Source organism: Lepidochelys kempii, chromosome 4, assembly GCF_965140285.1.
Source record: "Lepidochelys kempii isolate rLepKem1 chromosome 4, rLepKem1.hap1, whole genome shotgun sequence".
In the NCBI taxonomy this organism is placed as follows: domain Eukaryota; kingdom Metazoa; phylum Chordata; order Testudines; family Cheloniidae; genus Lepidochelys; species Lepidochelys kempii.
The window spans coordinates 91,769,015-91,780,740 of NC_136383.1; the positions used below are offsets into that span (position 1 = coordinate 91,769,015).

General features: G+C 44.6%; 1 protein-coding gene across 1 annotated transcript in view; it reads left to right on the plus strand.

Moving 5' to 3' along the window:
* LOC140910001 (tyrosine-protein kinase TXK) overlaps positions 1 to 11,259 on the plus strand; it is a 55,292-nt gene extending 44,033 nt beyond the window's left edge. The window contains exons 16-18 of the mRNA XM_073340103.1: positions 8,623 to 9,242; positions 9,951 to 10,071; positions 10,789 to 11,259. The gene's annotated coding sequence lies outside the window, so the exon portion shown is untranslated. The remainder of the gene's footprint in view (positions 1 to 8,622; positions 9,243 to 9,950; positions 10,072 to 10,788) is intronic.
* The last annotated feature ends 467 nt before the right edge of the window (positions 11,260 to 11,726 follow it).

Below are 11,726 nucleotides of genomic sequence, written 5' to 3' on the forward strand. Positions count from 1 at the left end.
CTGTTTAAGTACTCTCTTTTTTCTTTTTAAGTCTTGGTCTAAGTCCATATTTAGAGACCTAAATAAGTGACTTAATTTTCAAAAATATTGAGCGTCCAGCAGCACCCTCTCAGCACCCTCTGTGGATGAAGTGAAAGCAGTGGATGTATTGTTTCTTGACTTTAGCAAAGCTTTTGACATGGTCTCCCACAGTATTCTTGTCAGCAAGTTAAAGAAGTATGGGCTGGATGAATGCACTATAAGGTGGATAGAAAGTTGGCTAGATTGTCGGGCTCAACGGGTAGTGATCAATGGCTCCATGTCTAGTTGACAGCCGGTGTCAAGTGGAGTGCCCCAGGGGTCGGTCCTGGGGCCGGTTTTGTTCAATATCTTCATAAATGATCTGGAGGATGGTGTGGATTGCACTCTCAGCAAATTTGTGGATGATACTAAACTAGGAGGAGTGGTAGATACGCTGGAGGGCAGGGATAGGATACAGAGGAACCTAGACAAATTAGAGGACTGGGCCAAAAGAAATCTGATGAGGTTCAATAAGGATAAGTGCAGGGTCCTGCACTTAGGACGGAAGAACCCAATGCACAGCTACAGACTAGGGACCCAATGGCTAGGCAGCAGTTCTGCGGAAAAGGACCTAGGGGTGACAGTGGATGAGAAGCTGGATATGAGTCAGCAGTGTGCCCTTGTTGCCAAGAAGGCCAATGGCATTTTGGGATGTATAAGTAGGGGCATAGCGAGCAGATCGAGGGACGTGATCGTTCCCCTCTATTCGACATTGGTGAGGCCTCATCTGGAGTACTGTGTCCAGTTTTGGGCCCCACACTACAAGAAGGATGTGGATAAATTGGAGAGAGTCCAGCGAAGGGCAACAAAAATGATTAGGGGTCTGGAACACATGACTTATGAGGAGAGGCTGAGGGAACTGGGATTGTTTAGTCTGCAGAAGAGAAGAATGAGGGGGGATTTGATTGCTGCTTTCAACTACCTGAAAGGGGGTTCCAAAGAGGATGGCTCTAGACTGTTCTCAATGGTAGCAGATGACAGAACGAGGAGTAATGGTCTCAAGTTGCAGTGGGGGAGGTTTAGATTGGATATTAGGAAAAACTTTTTCACTAAGAGGGTGGTGAAACACTGGAATGCGTTACCTAGGGAGGTGGTAGAATCTCCTTCCTTAGAGGTTTTTAAGGTCAGGCTTGACAAAGCCCTGGCTGGGATGATTTAATTGGGAATTGGTCCTGCTTCGAGCAGGGGGTTGGACTAGATGACCTTCTGGGGTCCCTTCCAACCCTGATATTCTATGATTCTAAGTCATATGTGACCACTGTGATACAGCATAGCCAGAAGGCAGCAGGAGAGTGATATAGGAGAGATATGTAAGTCCCAGGATGAGGAGAAGCCTTATTCCCTGTAGAGGGAAGAAAGGTTTCTATAGATTAATTAAAAGCACCTGAAGCCTGTCACCTGATAAACCCCCCCTGCTTCAATCAGCCAGGGGAAGGAGTTGAAGCAGAGAGCAGTTTGAAGGAGTTGAAGTAGAGGAGAGTTTGGAGAAGTGCTGTGGCTGGCTAGAAGACCAAGACCCTAGGTAAAGAGACACCCAGGTTGTGCAGAGAGGGGGAGGTGGGCAGGAAGCCCCACAAGCTGAAGAGCAGGAGAGGGAAGTAGCCCAGGGGAAGGAAGCACTAGTTCAAGTGGTTTACCACTATCCCTAGGGACCCTGGGCAGAGACCCGGAGTAGAGGGCAGGCCTGGGTCCCTTCCTCTCCACTACCCTTCTCTGGGTTACTAGTGGGACAGTAGATACCCTAGTTCAGGGGCAGGAAACTGCACCCTGAACCCCCTGCCCTCAAAGAAGAGGAAGCGTGGGACCCATCATAATCGTACCGGCAATTTGCCACACCACTGAACTCAGTGAGAGTTGGATCAGGGACCAAACAACAACTGAGAGAGTGAGAACCCAACCACATGACTGAAACTTACTTCCAGGGCAAAGTTAAACCTATGCATGAATGACAGAATGCAAAAGGTTACAAAAGGCAATATCACACCAAAAGATATGATCTTGAATTCATATGCCTTACATAGATTAGAGTCATTATTTTCAATGGGAGCTGGTGACATATGAAAGTGGATAGGCAAAATAGAAATAGGTACACTCAAAGCCAGATCACAGCATTTGATAAAGGTCTATTTGTCTCAGAGTCCAAACTATGTAAGGAATGGCTATTGATTGCTATAACTTTTATTATTTTTATTTATATTCAGACTAATGGTTCCTGGATAGGTCATCACTTCTTTTGACTCTACTATTGTATCTGTTCCTCCAGTATCTGTTTTACAAAGCTTTAAGTGTAGTATATTAAATTTGTCTGTTCAATGCCCCTTTGTCAGGGAGGGGGATTCATTATAAAAGAAATGTTTTGGAAAAACATCTTGTTACAGGAGGGTTGCAATTGCCAAATAATGTGAGTCCAGAGTACATAATATAAAGCTACAAATGTAATTGGTTAATGGTAGTGAAATGGATATGGATGAGTGGACAATCAGGGTCCAGACACCCTAGGAGAAAAAACGGGCACTTGAATCAACTGATCACAATACAATAATATTGTACTACAAATGTGTATTGAGTAAGGTCTTTTATGAAAACTGATGAAATGCTGGTCATGAATATCATTGCCTGGGGTATGTACAGGTAGCGTATAAATGGTTATGTATGTTTGCTGCAAATATGTTTCTAAAATATGTTGTGGAGTTGATAAACAAGCCTGCCTCAGACAAAGGAATGTGGATGTACTTGTTGGGGTCAAGCTTTGTAAGCCAGAGGACAATGAAAATACATTCACATATAAGGTAACAAAGCAATCAAGCTAACTAGTGGCAGCTTGGTGATCACACCAGGGGACAAACTGAAGTCTGAATCTCCAGGAGGTCTTCCTGGCTCTTGAGGTAAAGGCAATGGACTTTGGGAAATATAAGGGGAACAAAAAGACATTCTGATTATCCATTGCTTAGGAAACAAAGGGGACAGCACCCTCTGAGTTTGTGAAACTTGGATCTTCTGCCCTGGAGGGCTAGAGATGCTGGTATCCTGGTGTAAGTGAAAAAACTGCATAGGCAAAGATTATAACTTGCTAAGATTAAGTTTTAGTCACCAGAAAGCATATTATGTTTTGTTTGTAAACATACCCCTCTTTTTCTCTTGGTTAGTATCTTAAATCTCTTTTCTTTATTAATAAACTTATTCTTAGTTTTACTATGTACCATCTCAATGCTGCTATATTGAAGAATGGAGTGAGTTCTCAGCTAAACTGGCAGACTGGTGCGTGCTCTCTTACTCCGGAGGCAGAAAACAATTTCTGTGAGTGTCTAGTGAGAGGAACTGGATGCTGCAGTCAGACATCTCTGGGGAACTCTCTGACTAGAACTTGGGTTCACTGACTGTTACCTGCAAGGCAAGGTTTAGACTGGGAGAGTCTCGAGCAGTTTGTTGGCAATGAAGACAGACTGGTGTGTCAGGGAGATGACAGTCAAGCCCCAGCAAAGCTCTCCCTTGCTGAGGCAGAGGGGTAACACAGTGGCTTACAGTTCTTGGTGTCCTGAGAAGAGTTGTCAAAAATGAGTTAAAGATTACAAGCAGGAATACCACTTTAATACAAAGAAGGGCCATCAGAGATTTCTCACAGGCTGTTCGCAACAGTGGAAGTCAGTGATTTACTTTTGCATTTTATGGCTTTTATTGCCCTAAGAAACTTATTCATATTTCACCACTTAAGGTGAATCAGACAAGCATAGATGATAGAAACTAACATGGGAAAATATACTCTAGCAGCCATGTTAGTCTGTATTCGCAAAAAGAAAAAGGAGTACTTGTGGCACCTTAGAGACTAAAAAATTTATTTGAGCATAAACATATATTTGATGCATCCGATGAAGTGAGCTGTAGCTCACGAAAGCTTATGCTCAAATAAATTTGTTAGTCTCTAAGGTGCCACAAGTACTCCTTTTCTTTCTACTCTGACAGAATATCTTTTCTATATGCTTCATTAAGGTAAATTATTTAGCAATTTAATTTCTCTTATGGCTCGTGGTTTCAGAGCAACCTGGGAAGCAAAATCACTGATCAGCCAGTAAGGATCAAGAAAAAGCAGGATGGAAAAAAGTTAAAATGAAAAACATATATATTCTCTCATACCTTTGAAATTTCCTTGTTGTAAATGTCCGCCTTTTCCTCCTGGGCTGACGATTTCCAGTTATACTGAGATGTCTTAAAGGAAAGAAAATTCAGTCGGCTCTATATTTATCAGAAACGTGTTTTCCCCTTTTTCTTTGAAAATAAGATCTCCTACCCTGTCTGAAAGGCTGGAATGGAACTCTAGTTACTGTGAGAGATGCAGATGTTTAAACATCCAAGACCTGCCTTTGGTGATATCACACAACAGCAACTTAATTCGATAGTAAAAGCTCTACTGGGGGAGGTGGAAAATGACTTATTCATCCAGGTTGTCATTTACACAGAACATGCAGTAAATATAGACTTGAAATAAATACATGGATGATTATTGCTTCATAGGGGAATGAATCATTTTGATTTCCGTAGAAATGGCACAATTTCTTCAACATTCTTTTAGATTCCAATATGAAACCAAGTTTTCAGTGAATTCTTCTGAATTCTGATTCTAAATAAGACAATATACAGAAAAAACATAGTATGCCTATGCATCCTCTCTACTCACTGTAGATTTGGAAGAGAGGTTGATTTTAAATTGGGATTAGGCAACCCTGACCTAACCACAACCTGATCAACACATACCCTTAAAATACGTAGTGTGTCCTTACTTCTGTTGTCAATGCCTTCACTTAACAATGATTTCAGATTTTAATAGGGCAGCAGTTGAAGAAAAGATAAGACATGGGGGGTGAGGGAGAATAAAAATGTCCAGACAGGAGCAGCAGAAGCTCTCTAAAAGTGGGGGGGCCCTGGGCGCCCAAACCATGGACTCGTCCCCTGCACCACCCCTTTTCCCCAAGGCCCCGCCCTCACACCATCCCTTTCCCCTGAGGCCTTGCCCTCATGCTGCCCCTTCCCCCTAGGCCCCTGCTCCCGCACTGCCTCTTCCCCCTAGGCCCCTGCTCCCACGCCAGCTCTTCTCCCCATGACCCCATCCCCTGCTCACTCCTCTCCACCCTTTCCCCCCCGTCGCTCACCCTTACGGCAAATAAAAGGGGGGGGGGGCATGGCCCCCTAGCCCCCTTTGTTCTGACGCCCTGTGTCCAGACACAAAAATTACTCATGGAATGGAGACATACAGGATGACTCATGGGACAAGCTGATCACCCATGGCTTATTCATGGGTGCACTACAAGCTAAGAAATCATAATTCTACAGTGTTTGCCCTGATGCTGAACTTTACCAATCTATTAGTTACAGCTACTCTCTTCCAATGATATACTACTGTTATCTTGGGTTTCTTGTGGAAAGGTCCTCTTAGCCATAAGGAGTATGTACATTAAGGTGAGGTAGTAATAAAGAAGATTATAATGGAACTCAAGGGAGCTTTGCCTCCTCTATCTACAAAACAACAATTTTCTTAAACTCAGTTACAGTTCAACATAGTTATATAAAAATGTGCTTTGGACCAAGTATTATAATTATTTATTATTATTTTTATTACCATACTGCCTAGGAGCCTTAGTCATTGATCAGGAACCAACTGTGTTAGGCACTGTACAAACAGAACAAAACAACCTTCCCTGTCCCAAGGGATTTACAATCTAAGAATAAGACAAGAGACAAAAGTTGGATATAGACATATGGGGGAGTACAAGGAAACAATGAGACAATACTAGTCAGAATGATGAGCTGTGATCTTAGCATACCAGCAACCTAACTGTTGTCAAGTTTGTATTTGTATGTGTCACACCAAAGGAGAGTTTTGAGGAGGGATTTGAAGGTGGATAATGAGGTAGTTTTTTGGATGTTTACAAGAGTGTGAGGCAGCCTGGGATAAAGCACTGAGGTGCTTGTTTGAAAATTTAACAAGGGGGCAGTAGAGACTGGCATTATGGCCCAATCAGAGGCAAGCATTGGCAGCCTGATAGCAAATGAGAGAGGATAGGTAGCATGAGAATTGACTGTGAAGGAACTTGAAGCTAAATACAAGCAGCTTATGTATGATGCACTAGAGAAGGGGGAGCCAGTGGAAGGATTCAAAGAGAGGAGTGATAGGGTCATAGCAACAGGCTAGGAAAAAACCTGTTAGTAACCTGTTCCATAACTGTTGTTCTTAAAGAAGTGTTGTGCATAGACTCATAGACTTTAAGGCCACAAGGGACTACCATGATCATTTAGTCTGATATCCTACACATTGCAGGCCACAGAATCTACTCAACCACTCCTGAAGTAGGCCCATAACCTCTAGCTAAGTTACTCAAGCCCTCAAATCTTAATTTAAAGACTTCAAGTTACAGAGAATCCACTGTTTTCTCCAGTGCAAACCAGCAAGTGACATGGGTTCCATGTTACAGAAGAAGGTGAAAAAGTTCCGGTGTCTCTGCCAATCTGCAATCCTTCCTGCCTCTAAACATCGTGATCAGTTAGACTCTGAGCATATGGGCGAGACCCCCCAGCCAGATACCTAGAAAATAATTCTTTGTAGTAACTTGGAGCCTTATCCATCTAGTGTCCCATCTCTGGCCATTGGAGATATTTGCTAATAGCTGTCATCGATGGGCCATATGCCATTGTAGGCAGTCTCATTGCACCATCCCCTCCAATAAAATTATCAAGCTCAGTTTTAAAACATATTAGGGTTTTTGCCCCCACAACTCCCCTTCGAAGGCTGTTCTAGAGCTTCATTCCTCTGATGGTTAGAAACCACCATTTAATTTCAAACCTAAATTTACTGGTATCCATTTGTTCTTGTCCATTCCACTCTTGGTGTCTGTGTTCTGTGACAAGATAGCCAGTGCTAGTATGGTCGGTCCTGTGCTTTTCTTGGCAGGGGCTAAGATGCCACCCCTTTCCCCCTGCTCTTTGGGGCACCAAGGGCCCTGCTAGTGGCCCGGGAAGGTGGTAGAGGAGGGAAGTAGGGGAGGGTTCTGGGTTTGCTCCTCACTCTGAGCCCCAGCCTCTGTGGGTTCTTACCCTCTTCCCCCTTGGGTGGGGTACCTTCAGTCCTTAGACACTGAGGAAGGGAGTCTCCCTTCCCTGCTGGGGCAGGGTCTCCCTGGTTTTTCCAGTTCTCTGATTTTTCAAAACACACCTCCAAGTTCTAGTCGTCTTCTTCTTCCCTGAAGCAGTGGGTTTTATTAGGTTCCTGACAGGTCCTTAATTGACTACAGGTGCTTCAATTAACCCGTAGCCACCCTCCCTAGTCTACAGGGAACCACGCCTTAATTAGCCTAGGGCTTATATATTTCCCCTCTACCACTGCTCCCTGGCTCTCCTGTATCACAGTTCCTAGCACACAGTTGTTGGAAACCTTTTACCCTCAGTGGTACCCATTGGGTGCCTCGAGTGCCCTCTGCGGCCACACACCACTGTGTGCTGGTAAAAAGGATAAAGCTACCCCCAACCCCCTTCAGTTCCTTCTTGCCAGAACTCCAGTGCGGAGGACAGCAGGGTGAGTCATGAAATAGAAATGCACAACACATCTCAAAAATAACAATTATGGAACAGTTCAGTAACTGTTTATCTTCTTTGAGTGGTTGCACATGTGCAGTCCACTCCTGGTGACTTACAAGCCATGAATCAGACTCTGATCCCACCTCCTATCTAAATAAAGTCAGGAGCTCAATTCATTCAACTCCAGCATTGTCTCTTGAGTTCTGAGTGACAGCTTAATGAGAAGCAAACATGTGGACAGAGGACCAAGCTACCATTCTACAAATGGCCAGAATTGGAACATTTGCCAGAAAAGGCACAGAGGCTGACTGTGAGCTCATCAAATGAATTGCAACTCTGCTCGGCGGCATGACATTAGCCAGGTCATAGGACATGCATATACATGAAACTATCCAAGAAGAAATTATCTGAGTAGAGACTGATTGTTTTTTCATTCTATTTGCAACTGCCACAAAGAGTTGAGAGGACTTATGGAATTGCTTCTGTCAAGGTAGAACACCAGTGCTCTTATGACGTCCAGAGTGTGCAAATGTTCCTCTTCCCAGATCAAGTGTGGTTTTGGGAAGAATACAGGTGAGTAAATTGGCTGGTTGATATGGAAAGAGGACACTGCCTTCGGGATAAGCCTCAGCTGAGGGTGCAGGTAAACTTTTTCCTTAAAGAAGATAGTATAGGGAGGCCTAGACATTAACATGTGCAGCTTTGCCATTACCTCTATCAGAAAGCTGGGAACCAAAAATGCCACCTTCACTGATAGATGTAGCAGACAGCAAGTGGCCAAAGGCTCAAACAGGGGGACCCATAAGCTTGACAACACTAAGTTTAGGTCTCACGGGAGAACAGGGTCAAGCACCTAATGATACAATTTGACTAAGCCTTTCAAAAAACCGTACTAGCATGTTGTTAGAAAAAAACAGAGTGATTATCCTTCTGAAGGATAGCTGAAATAGTTGATAGCTGTATCTTGATAGAATTAACAGTCAATCCTTGATGTTTCAGATACTATAAGTAATTTAGTATGGGCTGAATTGAAGAACAGGACAGTGAGATTCCAGAATGGCATGACCAGATGGAAAAACGTCTCCACTTAAAGAGATAAGTAACCCTACTAGCTTTCTACTATTTAGCAGAACTTCTTGAATCTCTTTTGAGCAAGACTGCTCCCTAACGTCTAGCCATGGAGCATCCATACATTAAATGAAGAGTGTGCAGGCTTGGGTGGAATACACAACCATGATTTTGGGACATTAGGTCCGAGCCCAGTAAAAGTGAAATTGGAGGTTTCACAGACCATGCCAGGAGAGTGGCAAACCAGTGTTGACAGGCCCACGCTGGGGCTATGAGTATGACTCTGGCCTGGTCTCCTCTTATCTTCAGTAATTCCTTGTGAATGAGTGGAATTGGTGGGAAAGCAAAGAGGATCCTGTCTGACCATGGTAATAAGAATGCATCTGTCAAGGAACCCGGGCTGTGACCACGTAGAGAACAGAACTGCTGACACTTTCTGTTGATCCTTGTTGCAGGTAGTCTACCTGGGGAGACTCCCACTATTCGAAGGTGAATCTAGCCACATCCAAGCAAAAAGACCACTTGTGGTGACTCATAAATGATCTGCTCAGGTAGTCTGCAAGATTGTTTTGGAACAGCAATATGTAAGAAGCTTCTAGATCTATTGAGCTGGCAATGCAGAATACACAAAACAGAGATGCCTCTTGACAGAGCAAAGCAGGGTGGGCTCCTCCCTGCTTGTTGAAGTACAACATTGCCACTCTGTTGTCTGTGAGGACTAACAGGCTGCTTCCCTTGATCTGCGGCAGAAATACCTGGCATGCCAACCTCACAGCGTTCAGCTCCCTGATGTAGATTTGTTAAACTAAGTCCTCTGCAGACCATAGTCCCTGAGTCTGTAGAGAACTCAGATGGGCCCCCAGCCCAGGGCAGAAGTGTCAGTCACTAAAGTGAGCATTGGTTGTGGGTGGGCAAAGGGAACACCGATGCATACATTGATGGCCACTTGCCCAGCAATCTAGGGAGGCAGGACATGAGAGAGCACCCTCACCACTGAACTAGATGGTGATGGTTTGGTGAGTAAACTGAGGCTAGCCAATCCTGTAGCATTCTGAGGTGCAGACTGGCATATTGAAGCATATGTGTGCACAAGGCCATATGCCTCAGGACCCTCAAACAGTTTCATGCTGTCATGACTGGATAAGCTTTGAGAGCTATAACAATTGATTGAATTGCCTGAAACCTTGAGTCTGGAAGAAAAGTTCTGACTTTAATCGAGTTTGTTACAGCCCCCTATAAACTCTATTCTTTGCTCACAGGGGAGGAGAGGTTTCTCTGCATTGATTAGCAGTCCCAGAACAATGAATGTTGATTGGATCGGAGATACAATGAACAACACCTGCACCCTGAATTGGTCCCTCACAAGTCATCCAAGTAGAGGTAAACTTGCTCTCCTGATCTTCTGAGGAAGGCAGCTACCATTAACTTTCATAAAACTTCTGAGAGCTGCTGACAGGCCAAATAGTAGCATGGTGAACTGATAATGATTTTAATTTACCAGAAATCTGAGCTACTTCCTGTGAGCATCTTTGAAGTCAATGGCAGCTACTAGTCTCCAGAAAGGGGATAATAGAAGCTAGGGTGACCATGCAAACCTCTCTCTTTTAAGAATTTGTTGAGTTGACTCAGGTCTAAAATTGGTCTCAGACCCCCTTTTGCTTTCAAGATTAGGAAATTGCAGGAATAAAACCCTGTCCCTCTATGACACTGTGGAACCTCCTCTATGGCACCTGCCTGAAGGAAAGATTGTACCTCCTGGAGAAGGAGCTCCTCATGAGAGTGGTCTCTGGAGGGGCAGGGAGGAAGGGTAGGAGTGAGGAGTAGAAACAAATTGGAGGATATAGCCCACCTCCACAGTGCTCAAGTCCCATGGGTCTGAAGTAATTTGGGAACATACACTGTGGAAGTGGGCAAAACTGTTTTGCAAATATGGGGGAGATAGGGTTTGGAAGCATGGAGACTGGCATGGTGTCCTTGACCGACCCATCAAAATGATTGCTTAGCACTTCCTGTGTGTCTAGAAAGCCTAGGAGCTGGAGCAGATACAGAAGGATGGATGAGCCTGCACCTAAAACCCCTGCTCTTCTTTTTTGACAGGTCCTGATGAGCAGGGCAAAGTGGGATCACAATGTATCTGCTGAGGCTGACAGTGCTTTCTGACCCCAGGATTTCAAGGTCACTCATGAGTCCTTAAGGCCAAGGAAAATGCTGTCTGTCTGCTCTGAGAACAGAGAAGGACCCTCAAAAGGCAAGTCCTGCATAGTAATCTGGTCTGCATAGAGTAGACCAGAAGACTGCAGCTATAAGGATCTGTGCATGGAGACCGCAGAAGCCAGGGTCCTGGCAGCTGAGTTGGCAGCACCCAGCCCAGCCTTCAATGAAGTCCCCACCACTAATCTGCCCTCGTTCACCCATGAACAGAATTGCTGCCTCACATTTGCAGGGAGGAGATCTTTTAATTTCTCCAGTGGTCCCCACAAATTAAAATCATAATGCCCCAGTAGAGCTTCGTGGTTGGCAATTCTAAGCTGCAATCCCCCAGTCAAATAAACTTTTCTACCAAATAAATCCAGTTCTTTTGCCTCTTTTGATTTGGGGGTCTCAGCACGATGCCTCCGGCGTGCCCTCTCATTAGCTACTGCGACCACTAGTGACCCTGGAGGACCTCAGGTGATAAGAGGAGTCCCTGTCCTCCTTGACCCGAATGCAAAAGTCCAAAAAGTTACTCTCTTTAACAATTCCTGATAAATCTTTTAGTTGTCAGGAGGCGGTGATGTTGTCTCCGAGGAAACCACCTCATCCAGAGAGGACAAAGGTGAAGATAAAACTGGTTGTGGTTGAACCTCTTCTGCAGAAGGCTTCTTCCTGATGCTCGGCTCTGGGACCAGTACTGGACATTGGGGTCAGGGCAGCTTGATGCAAGGACTCACCCCATCTGGACTAGGGCACTTTGTAGGAATGAGAAGGGGAGGATCTAGAAGCTGGGGGAAATTCTTTGTGGTTCCAAAAGAGCCACTGAAAGGGGCCAGACCACA